The sequence below is a fragment of the Odontomachus brunneus genome, unplaced genomic scaffold (genome assembly GCF_010583005.1).
Source record: "Odontomachus brunneus isolate Ranch 3 - 2012 unplaced genomic scaffold, Obru_v1 Obru_scaffold_001, whole genome shotgun sequence".
NCBI lineage: Eukaryota > Metazoa > Arthropoda > Insecta > Hymenoptera > Formicidae > Odontomachus > Odontomachus brunneus.
In genome coordinates, this window is record NW_022639451.1 from 3,917,589 (window position 1) to 3,928,589 (window position 11,001).

The 11,001-nt window shown below is 41.3% G+C and overlaps 1 protein-coding gene across 1 annotated transcript in view; it reads right to left on the reverse strand.

Moving 5' to 3' along the window:
• LOC116840345 (growth/differentiation factor 8) overlaps positions 1-11,001 on the reverse strand; it is a 33,345-nt gene that overhangs the window by 13,186 nt on the left and 9,158 nt on the right. The gene's annotated exons all lie outside the window — the stretch shown is intronic.

Here is an 11,001-nt window from a genome sequence, read left to right on the forward strand (position 1 = left end):
GGGGGGGGGGGGGACGTGAGTCACGAGTTGATCAATTATCTCCCGGGCTTATTTGGTTAAAAAGTAAGAGCTCGCGCCGTAACCCAATCGGCGGTTTCTTTTCTTTTTTATTTATTCAGTTGGTTTGAAAGGAAAGCGATATTCCCACCCATCCAATCGCGACCGTGATAGACCATGCATTCCTCGTGTCCGGCGCGATTCGTCGGTGCACATCTCTCTCGGATTTTGAGTATGCTATCGCGGATTTTACTGCGAGCTCACGATATGAGATTTTCCCGAGGCTTGCGTCATCGTTACCCGATTTATTCAGAAAATCTCGCCTGTCAGCTTCATGATGGTAATCGAGCACGAAGTTACGATCTCGACAGAAGTCAAGATCGCGTTGACTTCTGTCCGCCGCCCTCTTCTCCGCCGCCTCCTGCATAATCAGGCGCGAGCGCAACTCTTCTGTACTTTATCATTTACTATCGTTACACAATTGATGTTAATTGGCATTATAGAGTCGATCCGTCCTCGTGCGTGCCTACCATTTATTTCGCGGGAAAAGCGCCGGAGAGCAATGACTAAAATAAGAAAAAGCGAATTATCGCGAGAGGGCAAAGGGGAAGCTTCTCGTCGAAAACGTCTGACCACCGTCTAAGCGAACCCGTGCAACCGCGCCGCGCAACGATTTGTCGCGCGATATTTTTAAACATCGCCGCCCTTACGGCGACGTTAGCGTAAGCGAAAGAATCGGGCGGTGAGAGATAGTGGCGAAAAGTGCACGCGGGGATGCGTCCTCCCGCGTGCCCGAGGAGGGACGATCGGCGCGAGGGAGGACGCGGCGCGTCGGATGGTAGGAGGTCGTTCCATATCAATTATTTCTTCGCTTTATTTATAGGCAGGGCCACGACACCGCGGCGGTATCACCGTTGTTTTCCATGGTTTTCTACTCGTTCGAGAACCCGGGACTCTCTCTCTTTCTCTCTCTCTCTCTCTCCCTCCCCCCTCTCTCTCTCTCTCCCTCCCCCTCTCTCTCTCGTCTCTTCGCTTTCCCGCTTAGTCTGCACGCGACTACAACACTCGGCGAAATCGCTCATAGGCGCACACCTCGTTCTATGTCTCGTTTAGCGCTTTTAGATTGTATGTAAAGCGTGCAGATGGATTATAAATTAGTATATATATACTGATAAAAATACCCATCATTTATATAAAAATACGAATGCCTGGACACTGAAATAACATTTAGTACTTAACTTTGAACATTTTTGTCGTTTTGGTTTTTAAATACGAATATTTAAAGTTTTAATATATAGAATATGTTGAATATATACATATATCCTATGTTAAAAGTTAAAATTTAAATAATTAAATTACATTAGATTTATATTACATAATAATATATTACATAATAATACATGATAATAATTTAAATAATTTAAATAATTAAATAACTTATTAGATTTATATTACGTAATAATATATTACATATTAATACATGATAATAATAATATATTTTTATTAAATAATAATAATTATTTAAATTTTTATTAAAAAATTTATTAAATAATTTAATAATTAAAGTTGAGTGCCAGTGTTATTAATGCCTAGGCATTGAATTTTTGCTGTAAAAATATCTCCGATTTGTGATGAGGAATCCGTCATTTTATTGCAGTGCAAACAGCCGAAAAATTCCACTGCCAATTCGTCGATGATAAATTCCCCTGATTCCCCCGTAAATGTTTCGAATAGAAACGGGGGAGCCGATGAGATACAAAAATGAAATTCCAAGCAGATATCGGGAAAAGAGGGGCATTATCGGCCGGTTGATTAAAAATAATAAAACGCCGATATTTTGGTGCTCAAGTATAATCGCCCAAAATGTTTTCATGTATTTCGCTTTCATATCGCGCTGTTTTCACCAGTCACTGCATATATTTAACGTTAACGTTAATGTATAAGTGAGACTGTGGTTTTATTCACCGCTGCGCGCGCTCGCGGCAGAGGAGCTCGTGGAATACAAGCCGAGACCAGAAAGTCTCTTTCCACGTTTGTTCCGCCGTGTCGTGCAATGCGAGTGACCTCCGTTCGCGAAAACTATATTTATCTCAAGCGCTGAAGCACGGTGTACTTAGTGCTTTGGCTTTATTGTTTTCACCCCGCGCCCTTCCTTCTTTTTGTCGTGTACCTTTCCCACCCCTCCTGCCCGCGCCGTCGACTGTCACGTTCAACGGCGCGCATTTATTTGTGTCTGCGCGACACACCGGCTTGAAAATCCGCGCCGCGTTTCGTCACGTGCGTTCAAAACGGAGGGATTCTCGAGAAGTCACGGTTAACCGTCGAAGTTGCGCCTGGGCACCGCGAGAGATCGTGTTGGACGGTTCTCCGTCTATAGAGAGGACAACAGAAACCCGAAAATGTACAATTCCGTCCTTAGTCTCTAATTGCCTCAAGGGGATTTGTCTAAAACCAAAAGAAAAATATCCTGACATCCAAAAAAATAATTCCAGTTGCAAGGTGCTGTAATCCCATATTCTAAGAAAAAAACTTTTAACGAAAGCTTTTCTCTTCTGATGAGGAGGATTAACATTGTGTTTAGAATGTTTTCCTTTTTAGTTAGAGAAAAAATTTTTCACTCCTCTTGAGGCCATAAGAATTCTGCTAAATATGATATCATATTTTTTGAATAAATTGCATTCGATACGATCGAAAAAATGATGCATTTTTAGAATGCAAATTTCAACAAAATCACACTTATAAATTTTCTTTTCTCTAAGTAATATATAATAAATTATATTAGTTGTTGAATTTAATTTATATATTAAAGAAAATTATAGTTTACGTAAATTTAGGAGATTTTATCGGTTTACTGCGAATGAATGGAATTTGACGGGAAGTCGACGAATTAAGAAAACTTCACGATGTCAAGTCGGTCATCGAGACTGAACGATGTTACGAGGGAGACGCGCGTCATCCACGCGCGACTTTTTGGCGAAGGGCGCTTCGTTTCTGTCCGCGACTTTAAATATAGTCCGAAAGCTCTCGCGCCAGACGGTCTGTAGCCTTGTCTGGACGAAAATAAGCCACCATCTTTCCCGTCCTGACGCTCTTTCTTTCCGTTTTTCCCGGCCGATGCCGACGTAGTGGCTCGCACATCGTTACGGCGCCTCCCCTTGTCCGACCTTCAAACCAGAAGACGAGCAACAGGAAGGAGCGGAAAGGGTAGACGACGGTAGACGATGTCGCGCGAGGATGCAAAAGTAGCGTAACTTCGGCCTTGAGACAATGACCGAAAAATTCGATCATTCAAGAAAACACGAATCCTCGCTAGCTACGCAGGAAGAGGATATTATAGTTTCCTTTTTTTTTCATACAAATTATTTTCAATTTTACTATGTGTCCAGTAGTGTAGGAATAAACTGTCTATTTTGCTAAGGAACACAATAAATTTCGCTAGAAACATTACATAATGTTTTAGCAGCACACATTTCAATTCCTAAAATATTAAAACGAAAAGATAGTCAATTGCAATTGCAGAATGTCGTTCAGTTTCAAAATTTATTCAATTATAAAATTTCATAGTAATTTACCACTGTAAAATCCTCTCTCGCGCAGTAATTTCCCCTAATAACCAGTAATTTTCAGTAATAACTCCTTCTCCCCCGTGAGGTTTCCGAATAAAAATTCGAATACGAGTCGAAAATTAAATTTTTTACCGAGCAATATCGCTAATCTCCTCTTTATTTTCATTACGTGCGAATCTACTGCTTCCAAATGCACAACCACACAACGTCCTGCATCCATGATTGAAATATCCAAAAAGAGTGATATTGTGCGCCAAGGATCAAGCGCGAAGCGATCTCATTGATAATTCACCCCGCGCCTTTTAATTAATGTAATTTCCCGCGACGCGCTCGCCCCCATTGCGATTAAATCGATAAAAACACGACACGCGTCGTGGATGTCGCGAGATTGAGGAGTGTTGAAGGGAACGGCATTTTCGCGCGAACGAGACGCCGACTCTCTCACACATCGAATTCGACTAAACAGCCGAGGGGCAGCCGTGAGGAGGGCTTCGCGTGTGTCTACACGAAAACGTCTGTACGCACACCTACTCGGCACAGGAGCGTTGAACCCCGAAATTAATGTTGTAACGCAATGTCGTATCTCCGTCCCGTCTCATCCCACCCTGTGCCGTCTCGTTGCGCCTAAAGCCGCTCGATAACGTGCCCTCTGACTTTGACTTGGGAATACCTAATTGCACTAATGATCCTGAGCCCGTAGGGCGCGGGGGTGAACGACCCTTTGCGGATTTGTCGCGCAGAGGACGCACTCGCGTTCGATAGAGACGCAACAGCATACAGGTTCGGCCCACCGTGTAAAGTTCGAATGCGTGGTTCTGTTAAAAAAAAAAGAGTGAAAAAAAGAAAAGAAGATAAAAACGTCTGCATATTTCAGAAATAATCGGCGTTTGATTATTTCGAAGATAGTCGAAGTTTCAATTTCCCAATTTCTCCCAAGAGACAAATGAAAACACGTTCGATCAAAACCTCTTCCCGATCATTGGACGAGTCTTCCCTCCGAGGGCACTTTTCGGCAACGTTGATTTTGCGTGCCTGCCATCCCGCTGTTTCGCCTCGTTGGCAGCGAATTCGCTGCGATTTATCGCGCCGGGCGGCGCGATTATTTGATGCTCACGCCCGCGCATCAAATAATTACCGCGAATCGCATTGAACACGATCGGTGATAATTCCAGTTTGTCTTATGCGCGCAAATATAACCCGCGCCCTACCTATCTGCAAGCATTTATCGTTTTTCCGGTGGCGTGCGACGGGGCGAACGCGCTCGGCTCGCCCACGCTCGCGCAAACTCATCCCGTAAAATACGCGCCTCCGCGAGGAGGGATCACCTTCGTGGGCCTGGGCGCGATCGGGCGAAACCGGACGTAAAAACTGCCGTCCCCGAGAGTAATCTGCATCGCGTGACGCAGGTGGCCCGCAATTGCGACTGCACTTCGACAGTATAACAGCGTAACTCGATAAAATTCGCATTTGGGTCACGCGTACTCGTTCGCTCTCCCGCTCCTACGCTCGTACTTCCTTTCTTTTCCCTCCCTTTCTTCCTTTCTCTCCTTCACCCCCTTGTCCGCTACTGCCGCCACCATCACCCGCTTTTGCTTTTTCCTTCGAAAGGGCCTACGCGCCCCGCGGCATCGCGTGCGTCTGTACACCCCTTCCATCCCGGAGGGCTGCGCTGGTGCGCCAGGGGACGGAAAAAAAATAGAAACGCCTCTTGCGCGGCCCGATTGCTTTCTTGTATAAGTCCAGACGAATCTTGTCGGACTATGGAGAAGGGCAGAAGCGCTCTCGCGGAGGAAATCCCGAATTCGCAAAGACGAAACGCCACGTATGTTCTGAGACTCATTAACCACTTAAACGCCTGCTTCTTCTGACCCGAGATAAATCGTATCTGCCGATAACATTTAACTCTTTTAATTGGAAGAAATGCGCGAACAATGGCGTTGCTCTTGGACTATGCGTCAAACTTCGAGTTGTAATTTTTTCAACCCTTTAACAATTCATAATTCAACATTGTCATGTCACTAGAAATAGATACAACTCGTCATATAAGTTGAATAAAATATCATGAGTTTCATCTTCTTATAAAAATTCGTAATTGAGCTGTCCTTATTTCTTGCAAATTTATATTTTTTTTCTTTTTATTTATTTTCCATATTTAGTCGTAACATGAGATTCCGATAATAATGTTGCCAACGTGCCGTTAAATGAAAAACACTCAGGAGAATTCAACAGACAGACCTTCGAGCGGTTCGCGCACGATGGAGTCCGATTTACTATCGTGTATCCGGCGTTCATGCGACGATAATACACGTCGGATTGTTACATAACAATAGTGGCCCTTAAATGCACTCGCCGTGCGGCTTGTCGGTGATATTTGTACTTTTAATATCTGCGCCGAGCCGGTAACACGACAAACTGGTTTTCTCTGCAAGGGTTACTCATAGATCGTTCGTAGCGTTTCTCAACGACGTCGATTTAACACTGGTTCCAGCGAATTCGATCCGCGATTCGTCGTAACCCGTCATCGAATCAATCCCGCGGAAAGGCAGGAGGAGATATCGCAGAACGGAATCGCGTCGATCGACCGCGACAAAAGCGAAAAACTTCCATGAATTCAATTTCGGACGCTATAAATAACGTAATACACGGAAAGAAACATTTGGTTAGATTAACCAAATCTCTGTGATGAAATATAAACGAGCCAGGAAATTCCGGTTGATACTACCAGAATTTTGTTCAAATTAGAGATCTTGTTAGAAATTTAACAGAATTTTAGTAAATTCAATTGGTTTTTCAAATCGGAATTTTGAGTTTATATTTCACCACACTGTAAAAACTAACGTGTTAAATTTAACACATTTCATGTGTCCCAAATTATATGTCCCTCATTTATGTGTAAATTTAACGCAAAACAAATGTGTTAAAAAGTAACACGTAATATGAAAAAAATTAACACAAGAATTTAACACTTGAATACTGTTAGGAATCACAGGTTGTGTTAAATTGACGTATTTAATAAGTCACACATAGATTATGTCAATTTAACGTTTTCATTTCATCAAAACCATAGATTAATACTTCTCTCAGATGTTAAAGTAACGTTTTATTTTAGTTAATTTAACATTATACATATGTTAATTTAACACAAACTGTAATTCCTGACGGTATTCAAATGTTAAATTCTTGTGTTAATTTTTTACATATTATGCATGTTATTTTTTAACACATTTGTTTTGGGTTAAATTTACACATAAATGAGAGTGGATGATTTGGGACACATGAAATGTCAAATTTAACACATCAGTTTCTACAGAGCAGAAATTCAAACAAACTTTTTCTTTCCGCGCGTGATGTACGTTATCCAAATTGTTGCGAATGAACACGAGGATCACTTGTTCGCGTCTATACAACACTGGGATTCAAATGCGCCGGAATCACAAGGATCCTAATTATATCCGGAAAGTACATGCTCGGTTCTTCGAGAGGCCACAATCGGCATAGACTGCGCGCATGAAAGAGGCAAAGCCGAATGAGAACCACTGAAAACACGGCGCCTGTCTGCGAATATGCTGACCGCAATGGCACTATCCGGACTATCATTATTCACAGTATACGTATCCATTTCAGATTTACTAATTTCGTCGGGACGGCTTTGATTTAAGACCCACGTAGAATGACGGCTGATGGACAGTGGTGGTAGTGTGCGCGCGGGGGTGTTTAGTACGCGAAATTAGTAAGGGAAAGAGAAGGAGACTGTAGGAATAATGACAGGAAGTAATCATGGCAGAAGGTGAAGCCGCGCAAAAAGGTGTCTCACGTAAATAATGGGCCGGTTCGCCTACGTCATTGCGAGTAAATTCTTTATTTACCGTAAAGTCCGCGCCCGTTTCTGAGTTTATGTACTGCGGATTTAATCACAACACTCGGACCTTGTCTGGTAGATCAGGACACAACCGGAAAGTTTGGGGAATCAAAGTTTTCATTAAATTTTACGCTGTTTATCCATCGAAACATCTTTAAATCTCCTCTGATTATTGACTATAACAACATTAACGCGCATTTCTGCATCGCGCAATTTCCACGAATCTTATTCTTCGTAATCGTCCGCTCTCTCACGTAACAGTAAAATTGAACGCAAAAGTTCCCTACCATTTCACAAGCGACCACATAAAATTTTGAATTATTAATCAAGGAAGATTGGCGAATAATCACGCGATTGGCGCGATACGGTAGATAAATGGTGGATTAGAACAAGAAAGTGTCCTCTATCATTTTGCAAATGTCCATGTAGCTCTTTATTGACTAATTAAAGAAGATTGATGCATCATTGCGCACAATCATGCATGAGTCTTTTTTAATTAATAACAAAAAATTTACGTTGCTATTTACAAAATGGTAGAGAACTTTTTCGTTTAGTTTAACCCAATGTACAAGCACACGGCGGCAAAAGTCACTGCTCATCTATCATCGCATAACTCAGAATTTTATGTGCTTGTTTGAGAAATGAAAGGAAGCGTTCAATTTCACGAGTTCTACCTGCACACAATGGGTGTGTCATGAATTGTCAGACACCCTGTGAAACCCCATGTACAGAAAGAATGATTATATTGCGTCGATTATGACATGGGCAACTTCGGTGTATTTCGCGAAAAAGTTTTGCGACGATGACAAAATATTCGAAAACGAAACAAGAATATTTACGGTGATCGCGTCAGCGACGCAACGATGTTTTCAATAAATTCGTAATTACAGCAAGTCATGCCCCCGATTAATTATCGAATTGCATTATGATTCGCGACTCGAATGTTATTATATAAGTACGCACGTAACAATAACAATAAAAATAGAAGTCGCAATGACATCGATGAACCCGGCGAATTTATATAACATTCTATCGCCATTGTATACGTGATAATCACAGTCATAAGTCGCAAGTTCGACTTTGGGCAGTTGGACGTGGAGAGTTGGTGGCAACCCGGAACGCGTGTAGATATAAGAGCAATCAATTGATTATTATATCTTTCTTATAATTATATACAAACATGACGAATTTATGGACGAATCGTGGAAATTTTTTACCAAAATTATAACCAGTCGAGAAATCGAGCATTGTTATATTCGCTTAATTATTATGCTAATTATGATAATTCCTGCTATTTTTCAAAACAAAGAATCAATTCGCAAAAATAATATCGCGCGCGTTAATAACATATGCAAATATCAGAAGCACTAAGATACTCGCGTTGAACATTATTTAAAATCGATCGTTGTGCAACAAACGGTAGTTCTGGAAATGTAACAAAGTATATGCACAGAAAGAACGTTATAGTTTTTTTTTTATATAAATTTTTCTCAATTTTACTGTTTTTAGTAATGCAGGAATAGACTGTCGATAAGGTTCGTTAAGGCTCTGCTATCTTGCCGCAGAAAGTCTGAATTGATAGTGGCGCCTAGCAGTCGAGAACACGAAATAACCATGTCAGCGTAACTGATTGGCTGACACTAGGCTAGGCTCATATTAGGCCTCGCTTGACACCTCGGAAAATTACTTGCGTTTTATCGCGTTATTTTTTAGTTTCTCCGTGAAATGTGTATATTATCGTGATCCTCACAGCCGTAAAATGTACAACAAACTCAGTGATACTGGTGATATGTGAAAATCGAGAAATTAAATATGTTGATACAGGCTGGTATCTCAGCTGTCAAACCACCGTGACAGCTTAAAAATGCAGCATTATTTCAGGAATTATTTTACGATACTGGTTGATATATCAACCAGATATCAAAGTTTGCTGTACTTTTTACAGGTTTCAGGATTAGGAAAATATTTGGTTCTTCAGGGAAAAGTAAAAAATAAAGCAATAAAACGCAAGAGATTTTCGGTATGTCATTTCTCGCTTCTGACGTCATCAAACCAATATGGCCGCCCCAGAAATAGCAGAGCCTTAAGAAACATGGACAATTTTTTAGTAGTAGTTTTCAGTCCGTAAAATATATATAACTCATATGAAATGAAAGAATAATAAATTACTAGTATAGTAACTATGTATCACTACTATAGTATAGCAAGTATTAAGCTGATATGTAAGGTAATATGTTACTAGCAATAAATTAACAACGTAATAGAAATGCCGATTTCTATTCCTCGCTTACAAAATTCTATAGTATTTTCTACTATAAAATTCTGTCCGCATATAATTACTACAACGAGAAAGAATACCTATACTTCTGTATCGACTAACGACTCGATAAAGCGTATACCATCCGCAATATAATCGCGGAAACATTTTAGCTAAACGAAACTAAGCTCCCGGATATAACAAGAGAAGGAAGAAGGATAAAAGGCGAAAATCAAGTTCCACTCCATGTTATTGCAGAAAAAAATATATAAAAGAAAACACTTTTCTTATTGTGCTCTCCGCTGTATGCATTCGTCCTTTCGAGTTTGTGATCGCCTCACCGCTTTGAGCAATCATTGCTCCAGCTGACCAGAGTAAATTGCCGTCCTAGAGTAGCTCCGGGCGCTACGTCATGGACTAGGCTCTGTCCCAGCGGTCCTAATAGCCGCCAGTCATCTACAGACAGCTTTAACGCGATAATGGGCGATGGGCCTGACCTAGGCTGTGCACCGGCCGTGACCTTCGTTGCGGATGGAGGCCGGTTCGTCGTTCGCACACATACACGTTTGCGAGTGTTCGCGATCGCGCCTAGCCTAGTATTCGACTGGTCTATACTTAAGGTTTTTAACTCCGATGAGAATGAGGAAGAAAGAGGGGGAGAGAAAGAAAGAGAGAGAGAAAGATCCCGATGGTCTCTATCTCGGACTTATTAAGTCTACGGGTCTCAGTTTCTGTCTTCGTCTTTTTCTTCGAGGATATTGATGAATGAGTATCGAAAAACGACTCTTTTATTTCGTTTAGATGCTAAATTAATTAAGCCGCCCTTCTCACAGTAATTGTGTTTCCAGCAAAAGTGGAAAAAGATCTTGTAATTATCAGTGAATAGAAGTCTCTCGATTACACAAATTTGTTGGTATTCGATTATGCGGCTAATGAAAAAACAATACAAGCTCTGCGTTCGGCATGTTCAAGTATTTCGAAGAAATGTCACGTTGGTTGCGATTCTCTAATTCGCACACGTCGATATTCTTCGTGATGTCGGACTCTCGTCGCATCGAACGCGATCTTCATTTCAGTCGAATAAAATTCAATTTCACGCGGCCACATGCCGAGTGCGTTAAGTGCGCGCTAAAAATACTCGAATCGTGTCTTATGAGCTTCGGAAATTTTTTTCGGAGATTCGATGCAGAAGAGCGAAATCGCTTTTGAGTCTATCTGGAAAATCCGATCATCCCTGTTTTATCTCTTAAAAGTTCCTAAAACGGTGTAATCTATTTACGTTAATCTATAATCGTTGAATTACGACGTCGAGATTTATCTGT